This window comes from Scomber scombrus, unplaced genomic scaffold (genome assembly GCF_963691925.1).
Source record: "Scomber scombrus unplaced genomic scaffold, fScoSco1.1 SCAFFOLD_285, whole genome shotgun sequence".
Classification (NCBI taxonomy): Eukaryota; Metazoa; Chordata; class Actinopteri; order Scombriformes; family Scombridae; genus Scomber; species Scomber scombrus.
The window spans coordinates 17,798-33,500 of NW_026910234.1; positions in this window are offsets into that span (position 1 = coordinate 17,798).

Below are 15,703 nucleotides of genomic sequence, written 5' to 3' on the forward strand. Positions count from 1 at the left end.
CGCTTTACCTCTCTGAGCTCCTTCACCCCCCCCACGCTCCTGCTCGGTGCCTCAGGTCAGCTGATCTGCTGCTCCTGGAAGCTCAGAGGGGAAAGAGCTTTTTCTGCTGCTGCTCCTAAATGATGGAACGAGCCTTTAAATATTAGACGAGCCTCCTCACTGTCCATTTATAAAACTCGTCTTAAAACCCATTTTTATTACTTGGCTTTCAACCCTGCATGAGACTCTGCTTTATGGTTTGTTTTTAGTTGTTTTATTGTTTTTAATTAGTTTTAAAAACACTTATTTTAGTATTTATTTCTTGTTAATTGTTGTATGTTCCTGTGTTGTTTTATGTATTTGTGTACAGCACCTTGTTTCAGCTGTGGTTGTTTTAAAGTGCTTTATAAATAAAGTTGAGTTGAGTAAAATTGGATTATATTGATATAAAAAGAGAAAGTTTGGGAGGAAAGTCATTTTTATTATATTGATATAAGTATATTGGACCAACTCTACAAATCATGTGTCAAATAATTTAAGAACATTTGCTTTAAAAAGATCTGCAGATATACTTTTAGTGACATGGATGGGAAGATGAGGGGTTCTGACCGTCGGCCCGGTTACTGTTGATTGTGGGAAAGTTAACGGGGTGGATCTAGTGGCTCTTACAGCTGGACTCCGTTTGGTTCTGACAGAGCATCGTAGTCGTTCTGGGTCGGTCTCACCTGCTGGCTGCTAATCGTGAGTACATGGCAGCTTCTGTGAGTTAAGCCCGAGTAGAGAAGGGGCTCGGGCCGTGTTTGGGCCGTTCACATTCTGAGCAGCGCCTCGTTTACTATGGATGATGTTCTGGTTGCAACACCTGGTCGACCTGCGACGTTAAACTCCACGAAAATGAGTCGGCAGGATAATATGAGTTCTGCCTCTAACACAGAACCACTGAACCTTTAAAGACTGAAACATTAACTATAAACAATATACTGTTATTCATATTGAGCTAATATCCTGATGCTTGATTGGTTCAGACGGGTTGGAAATGTATATTAATTATTCATCTGCATATAATGACATTGTCTAAAAGGCTGGTTGGTGTTTTCTGTTTATTGGAGGTTGTTCTGATTTCAGTCTGAGTGAGATCAGAAGATATTATTCTGTATGTTACAGTTGGTTTGACATCATTCACTCAAATGGTTGAAGCACATAATAGTTTTGTGTTTTGAATGTTGAATATTAAACTAAGTTAATGTGGCTATGAATGGAAGAGCACTGAGTGCTGCTGTCCGTTTATATATATTATATATACCGATGAATTAATATTATCTCACGAGTTTACGCATTAACAGAGTCTGCAATGTTCTGTCAGCATTCCTTCCTGTTGCTGCGGCAACAGTGTTGCTTTTGGCCTGATGATGTTTGAATTGTTCATATTTGTGAAGAATAATCGCTGCTCCTCCTGCTCCTCCATGGTAAAGCAGGCTGCTCCTCCTGCTCCTCCATGGTAAAGCAGGCTGCTCCTCCTGCTCCTCCATGGTAAAGGAGCTGTCTGCAGGGTTTAACCCAGACGCTGCAAACACCTTTAACCCTTTATGTGAGCGCGCACTGATCCAGAGGAAAACCCTGGGTTGAATTACAAAAAAACGTTTCTTTTTATGAGTGTTTGGTGTGTGTGTGTGTTTGATTGGACTTGTTAATTTTGTTTTACACTTGCACTGTGTTGTTATTTTATGATGATTATTTGTTGTGAAGCACATTGAGTTTACCTTGTGTATAAAATGCACTTTATAAATAACATTTGATTGATTACCGAGTTGATAACCAGCTTCATAGTCCCGCTTATCAGGTTAATGTCTGGGTGAGTCAAGTTTTCTGTATTTGGGACGAGGGGAGGTGGGTGGGGGGGGTGTGTGATGTTTTTCTGTTGAATTTAACGGTTTAACAAGCTTTAAATACTCTTGGTGAGAAGAAGGTCATCATGTGGTGAACTGAGCTGCTGCTCTAGAAACTCGTTAGTGGGTCAAACCGATGAAAGCATGAAACTAACAACCTGAAACTGAACTCAGGTTTATTTATTAGGAATTAAGCTGATAATTAGTTTATTTTACTGATTGAACAAAAGGAAGCACGTGAGACTTATTATTGTGTATATGTAGTTTTAATGGCTGATAGTGTATTATTGTGTATATTATATATATATGTAGACTTCTCTGCAGGGAAGCAACTGGAGAAAACTGTAATTAGTGTAACGATGATTTTAGTGAAGGATTTTAATCAATATAAATGTATTTTAATTGATTGAATTACTTATTGGATGCAGAAAATAAGACTTTACACAAAATATGGCATTTTTAATTTATATGGATATCTAGCAGCTACCAGGTTGATCTATGAGCAGTGATGCTGCACTTCGTCTCTCTTTGTACATTAAGATTATTGCATAATGTATTTTATTTATTCATTTATTATTATTTACTTTTTGTCATTGTGAGTTCATTTCATTTTTACGTTTCCACCTTTTAGATATTGACTTTTTCCTTGAGTTTTTATTTTGTCAGTTTGTAACTGTAACTTTGTTTTTGTAAAAAAAAATCTTAAAAAAAAATAAATAAATTGAAAAACACCTAAAGAAGGACTTTGTTTTCAATGAAAGTGTAAATTAAGATTTTGTCCTTTATTAAAAACTTGACATATATAAATAATGCATTAAAAAGCCGATATATAGATATATAGATGTTATAATCAATTAGTTCATCCGTCAGTGATTCCCTCATCGCCTTAATGACAGAAACATGAATAAAGACGAGGGGAGTCACGATTCGATTCTCAAAGGAATCATGACGTGACTCTTTAGTAACTGCAGTGTTCACTCTTCATATTAGATCATATTCAAGTTCACAACAAAACTAAAACTAAATTAAAAGCCTGAAGTCCATAAACACCCCTGAACTATGAAGTGTGTTAACAGTCCTAACTGAGTCCTAACAGAGTCCTAACTGTCTCCTAACAGAGTCCTAACTGTCTCCTAACAGAGTCCTAACTGTCTCCTAACAGAGTCCTAACTGTCTCCTAACAGAGTACTAACTGTCCTAACAGAGTCCTAACTGTATCCTAACAGAGTCCTAACTGTCCTAACAGAGTCCTAACTGTCTCCTAACAGAGTCCTAACTGTATCCTAACAGAGTCCTAACTGTATCCTAACAGAGTCCTAACTGTCTCCTAACAGAGTACTAACTGTCCTAACAGAGTCCTAACTGTATCCTAACAGAGTCCTAACTGTCCTAACAGAGTACTAACTGTCCTAACAGAGTCCTAACTGTATCCTAACAGAGTACTAATTGTCCTAACAGAGTACTAACTGTCCTAACAGAGTCCTAACTGTATCCTAACAGAGTACTAACTGTCCTAACAGAGTCCTAACTGTCTCCTAACAGAGTCCTAACAGTCCTAACTGTATCCTAACAGAGTCCTAACTGTATCCTAACAGAGTCCTAACTGTCTCCTAACAGTCCTAACTGTCTCCTAACAGAGTACTAACTGTCCTAACAGAGTCCTAACTGTATCCTAACAGAGTACTAACTGTCCTAACAGAGTCCTAACTGTCTCCTAACAGAGTCCTAACAGTCCTAACTGTATCCTAACAGAGTCCTAACTGTCTCCTAACAGAGTCCTAACTGTCTCCTAACAGAGTACTAATTGTCCTAACAGAGTCCTAACTGTCTCCTAACAGAGTCCTAACTGTCTCCTAACAGAGTCCTAACAGAGTCCTAACTGAGTTCTAACAGAGTCCTAACTGTATCCTAACAGAGTCCTAACTGTCTCCTAACAGAGTCCTAACTGTCTCCTAACAGAGTCCTAACTGTCCTAACAGAGTCCTAACTGTATCCTAACAGAGTACTAATTGTCCTAACAGAGTACTAACTGTCCTAACAGAGTCCTAACTGTATCCTAACAGAGTCCTAACTGTATCCTATCAGAGTCCTAACTATCCTAACATAGTCCTAACTGTATCCTAACAGTCCTAACTATCCTAACAGAGTCCTAACTGTATCCTAACAGAGTCCTAACTGTCCTAACAGAGTCCTAACTATCCTAACATAGTCCTAACTGTATCCTAACAGTCCTAACTATCCTAACAGAGTCCTAACTGTATCCTAACAGAGTCCTAACTGTATCCTAACAGAGTACTAACTGTCCTAACAGAGTCCTAACTGTATCCTAACAGAGTCCTAACAGTCCTAACTGTATCCTAACAGAGTCCTAACTGTATCCTAACAGAGTACTAACTATCCTAACAGAGTCCTAACTGTCCTAACAGAGTCCTAACTGTATCCTAACAGAGTCCTAACAGAGTCCTAACTGTCTCCTAACAGCATCTCTGGTGCTACTACTCCTACAGCGCTAGTTATAGTTATAGTTATAGCTTTAGTGCGGACATCACAACTATCCCTCATATTGATAGCGGCTCCCTGACGCCCGCAAATTATAAATTATATACAATCTCCCGGACTCTGCAGCTGTACAGGCAGAGATGTGTAGAGGCAGAGATGTGTAGATGCAGATATGTGTAGAGGCAGATACGTGTAGAGGCAGATATGTGTAGAGGCATCATAGTAGAATGTGAGAGCAACAAGAGAGGTCAATAGTTGTACCAGGTTGGGTTGTCGCAACGTGCCTTTTTAAGGAGTTGTTTTTACCATATCAATATCCCAAATGAGATCAGGAAGCCAACACTTAGGAGAAAGTAGTTAGGCTTCCAGGAAACCGAATCTTGGCTGGAACACGTTGGGTCAGGTTGACCTGACACACACACAATAACAAATGATACCGACACGCCAAACGGTAGTATAAAGGGTGTGAAGGGGCGCAGTAGTATAAAGAGTGTGAAGGGGCGTAGGTCAGGTCGGTCAGGGCTGTTCTTCACTGTTCTTGGATGTTCGTTGTTGGTGTTTGCTACGTTTGCGAGCAAGAGCGCACACTAGAGTATCTGCACGCGTGTGTTTGTGTGACTATCAGTGCAGCGTGTGTGAGAGCACACCCCCCCCCCCCACTGGACCGACAACCAGTTCGAGTTTGGTTGATGTCTTCTCTTGTGTGTGTGTACGTGTGTGTGTGTGTGTCTGTCTCTATATATGTGTGTGTGTGGTCTAAATGTGCCATTTCTGTGTTTCTACAGAACAACCAACCACAGACCTCCACCCTAACTTTAACCTTAACCCTCCTACGTGTTTAAAAAAATACTCTTAATAGTGTTTTCATGAATCTGTCGAAATGTTTTCTGTGTGGAGTCAAAAATACTTCAAATGTATTTAATAACATTGCAGATTCTTCTTCATTTATATTTATATATACACATGTAGTGGTGAGAAAGAGAGAAGTGATATAAGTCCAGTTTATTTAAGTTTAGGTGAACTAAAGGATTCCTCATAAAGGCTCCTGCAGGTTCGGGTCAGTGGTTCATTTAGACTTCAGTCATAATCTATTAATACATTTGTCACTATAACTACTTTTATTGGATAATACGTGTGTGTGTGTGTGTGTGTGTGTGTGTGTGTGTGTGTATTAACTTTCCCCTGGTTGCAGGTGTGAAGCCCGGACTGTAAAACGTCTCTTTCTGCCTTTCAGATTGTTGGTTTCCGTCAGAACTCTGAGATATTTCCATCTGGACTTTACGAGACTTTAAAGAACAAACAGGTTCGGCAACGTTTGTACTTTCACATTTTTTAAGTCTTCTCTTTTTATTTTATTGTATTTTAGAATCATGTGATGTCTGATGTGTGTTTGTAATTGCAGCAAAGGATGATGGGTAACAGGTTCAGTAGTGTAGGTTGGAGCCCGATGAACGGACCCGAAGTTCTGCAGGAGGACCAGCTGCTGGCGGAGCTGTCGGCTCTGTCTGACGTGGATCTGTGGCGGGTCCAGTGGGGTCTGAGTCAGAACCTCCTGCAGAACGTCCCGCCCGTCCCCCCTCGCTGGCTCCGGACCGCCGACGCCGCTGGAACCGCCAAGATCCTGCAGCGCTGCTTCCAGCACGAGGGAGCGCTGGCGGTGCTGACGGAGGTCCAGGCGCTGATCGGAAGCAAGGGTCAGGTCTGCGGTCTCCGCAGATCCCACTCCGATACCCAGGTTCTAAGACCCGGTCCCAGTCCAAGACCCGGTCCAGACTTTGTCAGGACGCAGCGCAGGAATCTGATCAGCCGGATCCAGCAGCCGCTCAACGTCCTGAACGTCCTGCAGTCCCACGGGTTCCTGAACGCCTCACACAGGGACGTCATCAGGGTCTACGCTCTCCGCAAGCACAAGAACCAGGTTCTAGTGGACCTGGTTCTGAACAAGGGGGACAGAGCACAAGAAATGTTCTACAAGGTTCTCCGCGAATTAGAACCGTTTCTCCTGCAGGAGCTGGACCACGAACCAATCAAGGACAAGGTTTGTAATCCACATCACAGTTTTAGTGAGGTTCTAAGGGAGAGAACATCAGACCACATGTTCTCCAGACCTGATGTTCTTTAGTCTAAAGAACATCAGGTCTGAAGAACCGGCCTTGTCCTGTCTTTATTTCCCAGCATGCTTTAGGAACGTCGGTTCTCTCTGAGATGTTAGAACGTCTGGTTTCAGACGAGCTCAGAACGTTCCAGTGGTTGGTCAGTGATCACATGTCAGGAGAACGCCGGCCTCTCATTAGTGGAGAGCAGCTAGCGCACGCAGACCGGCCGACGACTCAGAGACTTCTGGAGAACCACTACGGACCCGAGCAGGCGGAGAACATCGCTCGGAACATCCTGATGAAGATCGTCCCTCCACACAGTACGCTAACACTTTCCCTCCACTTCTAGTCTTTGTGCTAAGCTATGCTATCACTTTCCCTCCACTCCCAGTCTTTGTGCTAAACTATGCTATCACTTTCCCTCCACTTCCAGTCTTTGTGCTAAGCTAAGCTAACAGTTTGTACTATTGATGAGTAAAGTTGGAGTCAGGTGATATGATGATGTCACTCTGCAGGTCTGCGTCTGTCAGAAGAAGCGATGACATCACAGCGCTCGTACGTTAGCAGAGAGACGAACGCCAACACGACACCGGTAAGACAAACCTTTAATTACACCGTGGCTGATGATTGGTTAACGAGTTCACCTGTCTGACCCGTCTCCTGTCTGATTGGTTTAGGTGGACATTACACCTGCGGTCCACGAGGACGGCGACATGTTCAGGTACCAGACTGGTTCTATGTGTCAGAGGTTCCACAGAGAACCACAGCAGGGTTAACATTAGCCGTGTTGTTCAGGTTAGCAGGGTTAACGTTAGCTGTGTTGTTCAGGTTAGCAGGGTTAACATTAGCTGTTGTTCAGGTTAGCAGGGTTAACGTTAGCTGTGTTGTTCAGGTTAGCAGGGTTAACGTTAGCCGTGTTGTTCAGGTTAGCAGGGTTACCATTAGCCGTGTTGTTCAGGTTAGCAGGGTTAACGTTAACTGTGTCATTCAGGTTGCGGTGTGTGCAGCCCGGTTTGTTCCGCTGCCGTGAGACCGGTCTGCTGTTGGAGGGTTCTGGTGACGTGTTCTACCAGACAGTTCCGTGGGACCTGGACTTCCTGTCCTGTAAAGGTCTGAGACCGGCCGGACCGCTGTTCAGGTTCACGCTGCTGGCAGGAAGCTTCCACCGACTCCACCTGCCGCACTGCCAGCTGCTCAAAGGTCAGTACCAGCTCATCATCATCATCTTTCATCATGTTTTATTACCATCGTTTCATACTTCATACAGTCAACATCAATCAGTCAACAGTAATCTCAGGCCTCTTTACACACAGAGCAGGTCGAGACTGAACTCTTTAGTTTAATTTAAAGACACTAAAACGTTCCCACATGAGCAGCAGGAGAACCTCACTTTAACGGAAAGAAACCTCAAAGAGAACCGGGCTCTGAGTAGGAGAACATCAACTGACTGGTTGGGGTTGAGAGAGAGAGAGAGAAAGAGAGACAGACAGAGAGAGAGAGAGAGACAGAGAGAGAGAGAGAGAGAGAGAGAGTGAGATATATATATATATATATAGAGGCACAGTGACAATCAATAAACATTGATAATAATAATAGCTGCAGTCAGGAGCTCTGAACATCCACAGGGTTGAGAACACCGTCCAGGTTTCCTGTCAGAGACTCAGGAGTTTAACTTAGTGAATGAATTAATATCATTAAGATTTCAGAATGTAAAATCTAGTCTTCATCGGAACGTGTGAAAGCTTTTAGTTGAACTTGAGTTTTCCTGGCGTGCAGACGACGGTCAGGACTTCCTGTCTGTGGCTCATGTGACCGATGACCGCGTTGACTTCCTCACACCTGGTCAGGTGACCAGTGATCACGTGGTGGTGGACGTGTCCGGCTTCTCCTGCTTTGGTCTGGTGATACAGATGATCGTCCCTCTGACGCCCGTCAGAGCGATGGCCAGCCAGCGTCCCGAGCCCAGCGGCGCCATCAGAGGCCTCGTGCTTCTGTTCTCTCGGCCGTCGACCGCCGTGACGCTCGACTCCTCGCTGTACGTGCTGCTGCTGCCCAGGAACGTCACCATCACACAGGTACACAAGCCCCGCCCACACATCTACACAAGCCCCACCCACTGCAGCTCAGGTAGAGAGAGAAGTCAGTTTGTGTTTGGTCCATCTTCATTTTGGTGTGAATTGTAAATATTTGACAAATCCATTAATGTTGATTTTAAGGTGTTATTTAACCTTTGTGTCGTCCTCCCGGGTCAAATTGACCCCATCTGTTTTTAATGTTCCTTCTTTCCTCCCTCCCTCCCTCCTTCTTTCTTTCCTCCCCCTACCTTCCTTCATTCCTGTCCTTCTTTCCTTCCTTCCTCTTTTCCTTTCTCCCTCCCTCCTACCTTCCTTGCTTCTTTTCCTTCTTTCTTTCCTTTCCTCCTTTCCTTCCTTGACTCGAGGACAACAGGAGGGTTAAGGGATAATCAATGAATTTCTGCTTAGATTTCATGTAAAGGTTAGGGTTAAAATAGATTTATTTTTTCTTTAGTGCTATTTGGTTCATTTTATTCTTCAGTGTTTTCTTGTTTCTGACTGCAGGTGATGAAGGAGTGGAAGAGACGCATCGGGGCAGAGTATGTGGAAGTGCTGCCTGAATGTGAACTGATCCCAAATCAGAGCTACCAACTGACCGGACAGCCCGTCACTGTCATCCAACCTGAGGTCAGCTGATCTGATACTTCCTGTTCTTATTACGGCAATAAGAGACCAGCAGACAGTTGTGTGTCTTTAATGTCCATCAGTAACTACAGAGTCATAATGAAACCGTACTCTTATCATTCATCCTTTACCAGTCGGTTTATTGTGCTTTTAATTTATAGAGCCTGCAGGAACAGGAACTGTGTTGAGTCACGGCAAGGCTTTTATTGTGAAATACCTGTGCAGGAAGTGTTGAAAGCAGGCGGGGAGCTCCGGTCCTCTGAAATGAGGCCAACGCGGAAGTAACTTAAAACTGCATTCTATCAAAAGGCCACCAGGGGGCGACCGTTTTGGTGTCAAAAGGACTTCCGTCTCTATACAAGTCAATGGAGAATTCACCAACTTCTCACTTGATTTCTAACCTCAGTAAACGTTTTCAAAATGTGTTTATGGTCTCAATCGCTAGTTTAAAGCCTTCTTCAATGCAGTATGATGTTCATTTGGGACATTTTGGCCTCCCTGATTTTATATGTGACGATAAAGCAGGGTATGCATTAGGGCGTGGCTACGTGGTGATTGACAGGTTGATTGGTTCACAGGTTCAGGAGGGCGCCTCATGCTCCTCCTGATGCCCATATAAGTAGAATCCCTGTTTTTATTTCTTTTATTTTTCCCAGCATGCACCTGAAATTTTCAAGATGGCGCTGCTCAGATCCGATACCATTCGCTTCCAAGCAGCGGTCCAAAAAAACCAATGGGTGACGTCACGGATGTTACGTCCATTTTATACACAGTCTATGGATCAAACTCAACCAATCCGATCAGGTTTTCTTACCATCACAGAAACATGAATCCTGTTTTTGTTTTTTTATTTCAGAGCGCAAAGTTTCTGAACTTCCAGGACTACAACAACTTCCTGCCATCGTTTGAGGTGCAGCTGGGGGCGGATGTGAAGAAGGTGGAGCTGGAGCTCACCACCAAAGAGTCTTCCAACCATCTGATGGACTGGCTGCTGGGATCCACTAAACAGACGGTGTGGCATCGAGTCGTCCAGCTCAAAGGTTCGTCTGATCCACTGAATCAATCACTGATCAAATAACTCAGCAGATATTTGATGGATTCATTTATTCATGTTCCAGTCAGGATGGATTATTATAACGTTGATCCTAAAATACCTGAACATGTTTTAATGTCTGTCGTCTCTGTGATGATTTCTGCAGGTTTTTCTTCACCTGTCTGTGCTGCAAGTGAGTCAAACACAATCACACCTTCATCCTCTCCTCCACCTTCATCCTCCTCTCCTCCACCTTCATCCTCCTCTCCTCCACCTTCATCCTCTCCTCCTCCACCTTCATCCTCCTCTCCTCCACCTTCATCCTCCTCTCCTCCACCTTCATCCTCTTCTCCTCCACCTTCATCCTCTTGTCCTCCACTTTCATCCTCTTCTCCTCCACCTTCATCCTCTCCTCCTCAACCTTCATCCTCTCCTCCTCAACCTTCATCCTCTCCTCCTCAACCTTCATCCTCTTCTCCACCTTCATCCTCTCCTCCTCCACCTTCATCCTCCTCTCATCCACCTTCATCCTCCTCTCCTCCACCTTCATCCTCTTCTCCTCCACCTTCATCCTCTTGTCCTCCACTTTCATCCTCTTCTCCTCCTCCTTCCTCCTCTCCTCCACCTTCATCCTCTTCTCCTCCACCTTCATCCTCCTCTCCTCCACATTCATCTTCTCCTCCTCAACCTTCATCCTCTTCTCCTCCACTACATCCTCTCCTCCACCTTTATCCTCTCCTCCACCTTCATCCTCTTTTCCTCCTTCATCGTCTCATCCACCTTCATCCTCTTCTCCTCCATCTTCATCCTCTTTTCCTCCACCTTCATCCTCCAATCATTTTAGCTTCATGATGTTCAATATTGATCATTTATCATCAGGATAATAACGTTGCTCAGATTCAGGATTTAATTTGAAACTCACTTCTGATTAGAAAGCAGGTCATAAATAATAATAATAATAATAATAATAAATAAATGACATCAGTTTAATATTCTGAGTCTCATGTGTGACTTCCTGTGGCTCAGTCGGTGTTTCAGACTCGATGGACGCGACGTCTTTGCTGCTCGACACGTTGAAATGTCTGCATGCAGACGATCTGAAAACCTTCCAGCGTCTCCTGAGTCTGCAGCCGGATCCGATCCCGCGCTGCCAGCTGGAGGAAGCCGACAGAACCAGAACCGTGGACCTGATGGTGCAGAAGTACCAGGCCGAAGGAGCCAAGCAGCTGGTCCAGAACGTCCTGAGGAGGATGGACTACAACCAGCTGGCAGAAGACCTGCAGAGCACCTGAACACCTGGATGATGTCACACAGGTCCCGCCTCCTCTGAGGCTTCAGGTTCAGAGCAGCAGAAGAAGAAGAATCAGTCACATGACAGCTAGAAGGGAGTGAGGAAAGAAGGAAGAGAGGAATGAGGGAGGGAGAAAGGACAGACGGAAGGAAGGAAGGAAGGAAGGGAGGAAAGAAGGAACAGTCAAAACAGACAGGGTCAATTTGACCCGGGAGGACGACAGGAAGGTTAAATCAGGCAGCTCAGTGCAGAACAGGAAGTTGCATCATCAGGCCGTTACCTGGAGGTGATGAGCTGATAACGGTGCAGGTTCAGGGTTCAGTAGAAACATCATCCTTTACTTTTAATATCTTCTGTTTCTTTAATTAAATGTTTTCATTTGATTTTCTGGTTCGGAGTTTTAAAGCTCAGCGTCTTGTTAATGATTACTGCAGACGGCACGATTATTATTATTATAAACAGTGGAGATGTACAGTGTGTCATTGATAGTTAAATATATTTATATCGTTATTTATATCGTTATTTGTTACGTGCACATGTTGAACTGTTACAGCTGTTTGAGTTTTTGTTCATTAATATGATTCATTCAGTCAAAGTACATTGAAAAAAAGTATTAAATATTTATGAGTTTTATACGTTTATAACTTTAATCCAACATGAAATCTTCTATATTTTTTTAAACCTTTTTTATGATAAATAAGGTTATTTCCACGTATAAAAGCTTTTATCTAACATGAAATCTGTTCAGTTACTCTTTGTAATATTATTATATGTTCATGTGTTCAGTGAAATGTTCCTTTATAATTGAAATGTGTATATTTTTGTTTTTGTATTTTAATGTTTTTGAAATACAGGAAAGAGTCTGTAGAAGAACATTTTCAAACTTTTATGTATTTTGTATTTTTTATTTCATATGTATCGTTACTAATTTTTACTCTTATTTAAGCATTATTGTTTAGTGTGAAAAAATTTAAGTTTTTAAAACTGAAATTTTATAATAATTCAGTCACACTTTTCATGTTTTTTTTACATTAGACTAAAGTTCAGTGTGTATTTTTGTATTTTAATACAAAAACACACAATACTCTCTAGGTTCGGAGAGTCGGACCCTAAATTATTCAAAGGAGAACATGAAGTTGAAAGTGGACAATTTATCGTCTCACACCAATACCTTCTTTTCTTTTTTTGCAGTATATGGAAAATAAAAAATACAAAAAAATAGAGCTTTCATTAAAAAAATTATAAAAATGAAATAAAAGTGTCCCTTCTTGTTTATTAGAAGAGTTCAGTTCTGTTCCAGTGTGGTTAATGTTCTGTTTGTATGAATACTATTACACAGGTAGATGTTTGTGTTTGGTTCTTATCTGGATCAGACAGTGAAATGAGATGATGTCTGAGGTCCGGAGTGGATCCCACCGCTGGCTGCTCCGTGCACAGTGCACCGCTCCGTGCACCGCTCCGTGCACCGCTCCGTGCACCGTGCAGGTCCATCATCCTTCCCGGCTCCAAGGTTCAGAATCTGGATCAATTTCTAATCCGGCAATAAAAACCAGTCTACACACAGAGTGCAGAAACATAACCGTTACTCTCTGTTCAATCACATAACACCGAACTACATTCACTCTGAATATCTCCATTAATATACCCAGATGCAGGATATATAGTGTTCAAATCAATGTAAATGACCCATTTACAGTACAATTATTCATCATGAACTTCTACTTATTTATACACATAAAGCACTATTTATGTTTTAAACAGCTCTATTAATATTTATGTTTGTAACTGTAGCATAACATCTCTTTTTAACCCTTTTAAATGTTAATGAACAGTTACATTACATTACTTTTTTAACCCAACATGAGTATTTAAACAACTTAAATGCAATAAAACACATTATACACATGACAGTTATCACAACCTGACATCTTATCAACACATATATGCATCATACTGTCTCTATTTCTCTTATTTAACTACAGTAGCGGCGCGTTAGCTAGCTTAGCCACACTGCTAACACTCAAACTGAACATCAAAGGTAATATCCGAGCTAGCGGCTAGCGTTAGCATCGTGCTAATTTAAGCTAGCGATCTTTTTAGAGTCAGTTTACACTGTTCACAATGATACAGATAATACCACAGTGGTTCAAACATTAGGAAACACTCCTGTAACTCTGACTGGTTTAAGTAAAGTATCTCAATGAAAAGCATTTTCACACAACAAGCTACATCAACAAGCTAACAACGAGGCTTAGCCGCTAGCATGTAGCATGTAGCAGCCGACAGTTCTCTCCTCTCATCCAATAATAAAACACAAGACTCGATCCTAATAAACAAAACACTTATTAAACAGTGCTATGAGGAGACACATCATGAATTTTCGACCTTTACATCGTCTTTCTTACCAATGTTGGTCAGCTCGTTTAGTAATGACGCTTTCTATCAGAGTGAGAGCGGACTGATGCGCCACCTAGTGGTGGAGACACCCTATAACACTATTACATTACATTAATGGGTTTAATACCATGTGGGTTACAAATCTGTATTAAAATATTCTTTTAAATGTTTTTAATGTTTTCATATTTTATTTTATATTTATCAGTAATTGATTTCACTCATATTGAATAATTATTATTTAATGTGTTTTAAACCTGAGACAGAAGTGTGTGAATCAATATGAAACATTTCAATCTGTATGTTTTAAATAAAGACAAAACTCTTAATTTGGTACAACCAGGACTTCCTTTTTAATTTTTAGGAAAATAAAAGATCACCATGAACAGAAACTTCAGAAAACCTACAAACGCCTCGAAACAGAAACCAACAGGTGAGAGGAAGACGTCGATTCTACCTATGAGAACGCCCGAAACAAACACCTGAAATACCCCAAATACCCGTTCCCCTGGTTACCCGTCACCCTGGTTACCCGTTCCCCTGGTTACCCGTCACCCTGGTTACCTGTCACCCTGGTTACCCGTTCCCCTGGTTACCTGTCACCCTGGTTACCCGTCACCCTGGTTATCCGTCACCCTGGTTACTTGTCACCCTGGTTACCCGTTCCCCTGGTTACCTTTCACCCTGGTTACCCGTCACCATGGTTACCCGTCACCCTGGTTACCTGTTCCCCTGGTGACCCGTCACCATGGTTACCTCTGGTCCTCACACAGGGTTCAATCATCAACACTCAGATAAATAAACTCTACGTGTGAAGAACAAATCTCACCTGGTTCATAAAGTCCAACATTTATCCGTCATTAATGTTAGCTTAGCTTAGCTTAGCATAAACCTTTTAGCCTGTTAGCATAGCGCCGTCAAGAGAAAAAAAGTTCAAATTTCACAATAAAACTGAATCCTGTTGTCAGGGTAAATAAATGGATTTTGCTTTTTAATGGTTAATCTGTTAAACATATTAAATATAATGAAAGTTATTTCTGAACATTAAACATTTAAATTAAAGGAAAGTTTTACATTTTAAAAGATTATTAAAATCCCTTAAATAAATTATAATCATCAATTTATCCATTAACCCAAAATCTGGATTCAATCACTGAAACAAGAAGTTTTTCTCTTTCACTCTTCCAGTCTTTGTGCTAAGCTAAATTAAGCTAGGTCAGGCTAGCAGTCTCCCCCGGCTTCCAGTCTTTGTGCTAAGCTAAACTAAGCTAGGTCAGGCTAGCAGTTTCCCCCGTCTTCCAGTCTTTGTGCTAAGCTAAGCTAACTAGTTCTGGATTCAGAGATTAAACAGCATTACATGTCAGAGTGATCCTTTCAGTTTAAAGTTTAATATGAATCAGTCATCGAGTTTCCATCTTTGTTTTGTAACGTTTCAGATTTTAAGAGAAAAAGCATAAAAAACTTCAGTCAGGTTCACATTAAGGTTTTTCAATTTGACTAAATTTAAGTTTTTTTTAAACATGATTAAAACTGACAAGATAACATAAAAGCATCCCTTAACTTTAACCCTTTACTTCCTGTTCAAATTGTAAAAACACCACAAATGTGTTTTATTCTGAAATTTGATGACTTTTCCTGAAGTGGCCCAAAATGCACAAAAATGAAAATATTTTAAACGTTCTACTTTTGTATAGATGTGAGTCGTATCTATTGACATGTGTTTTAGTGAAATGAATAGTTAATAGTTTCAAACCTTTGTGGGTCACACCAAGAAAGTGATATTTAAAAATCATTTCTTTGTTTTTCCTTTTTTTTCTCCAACAATG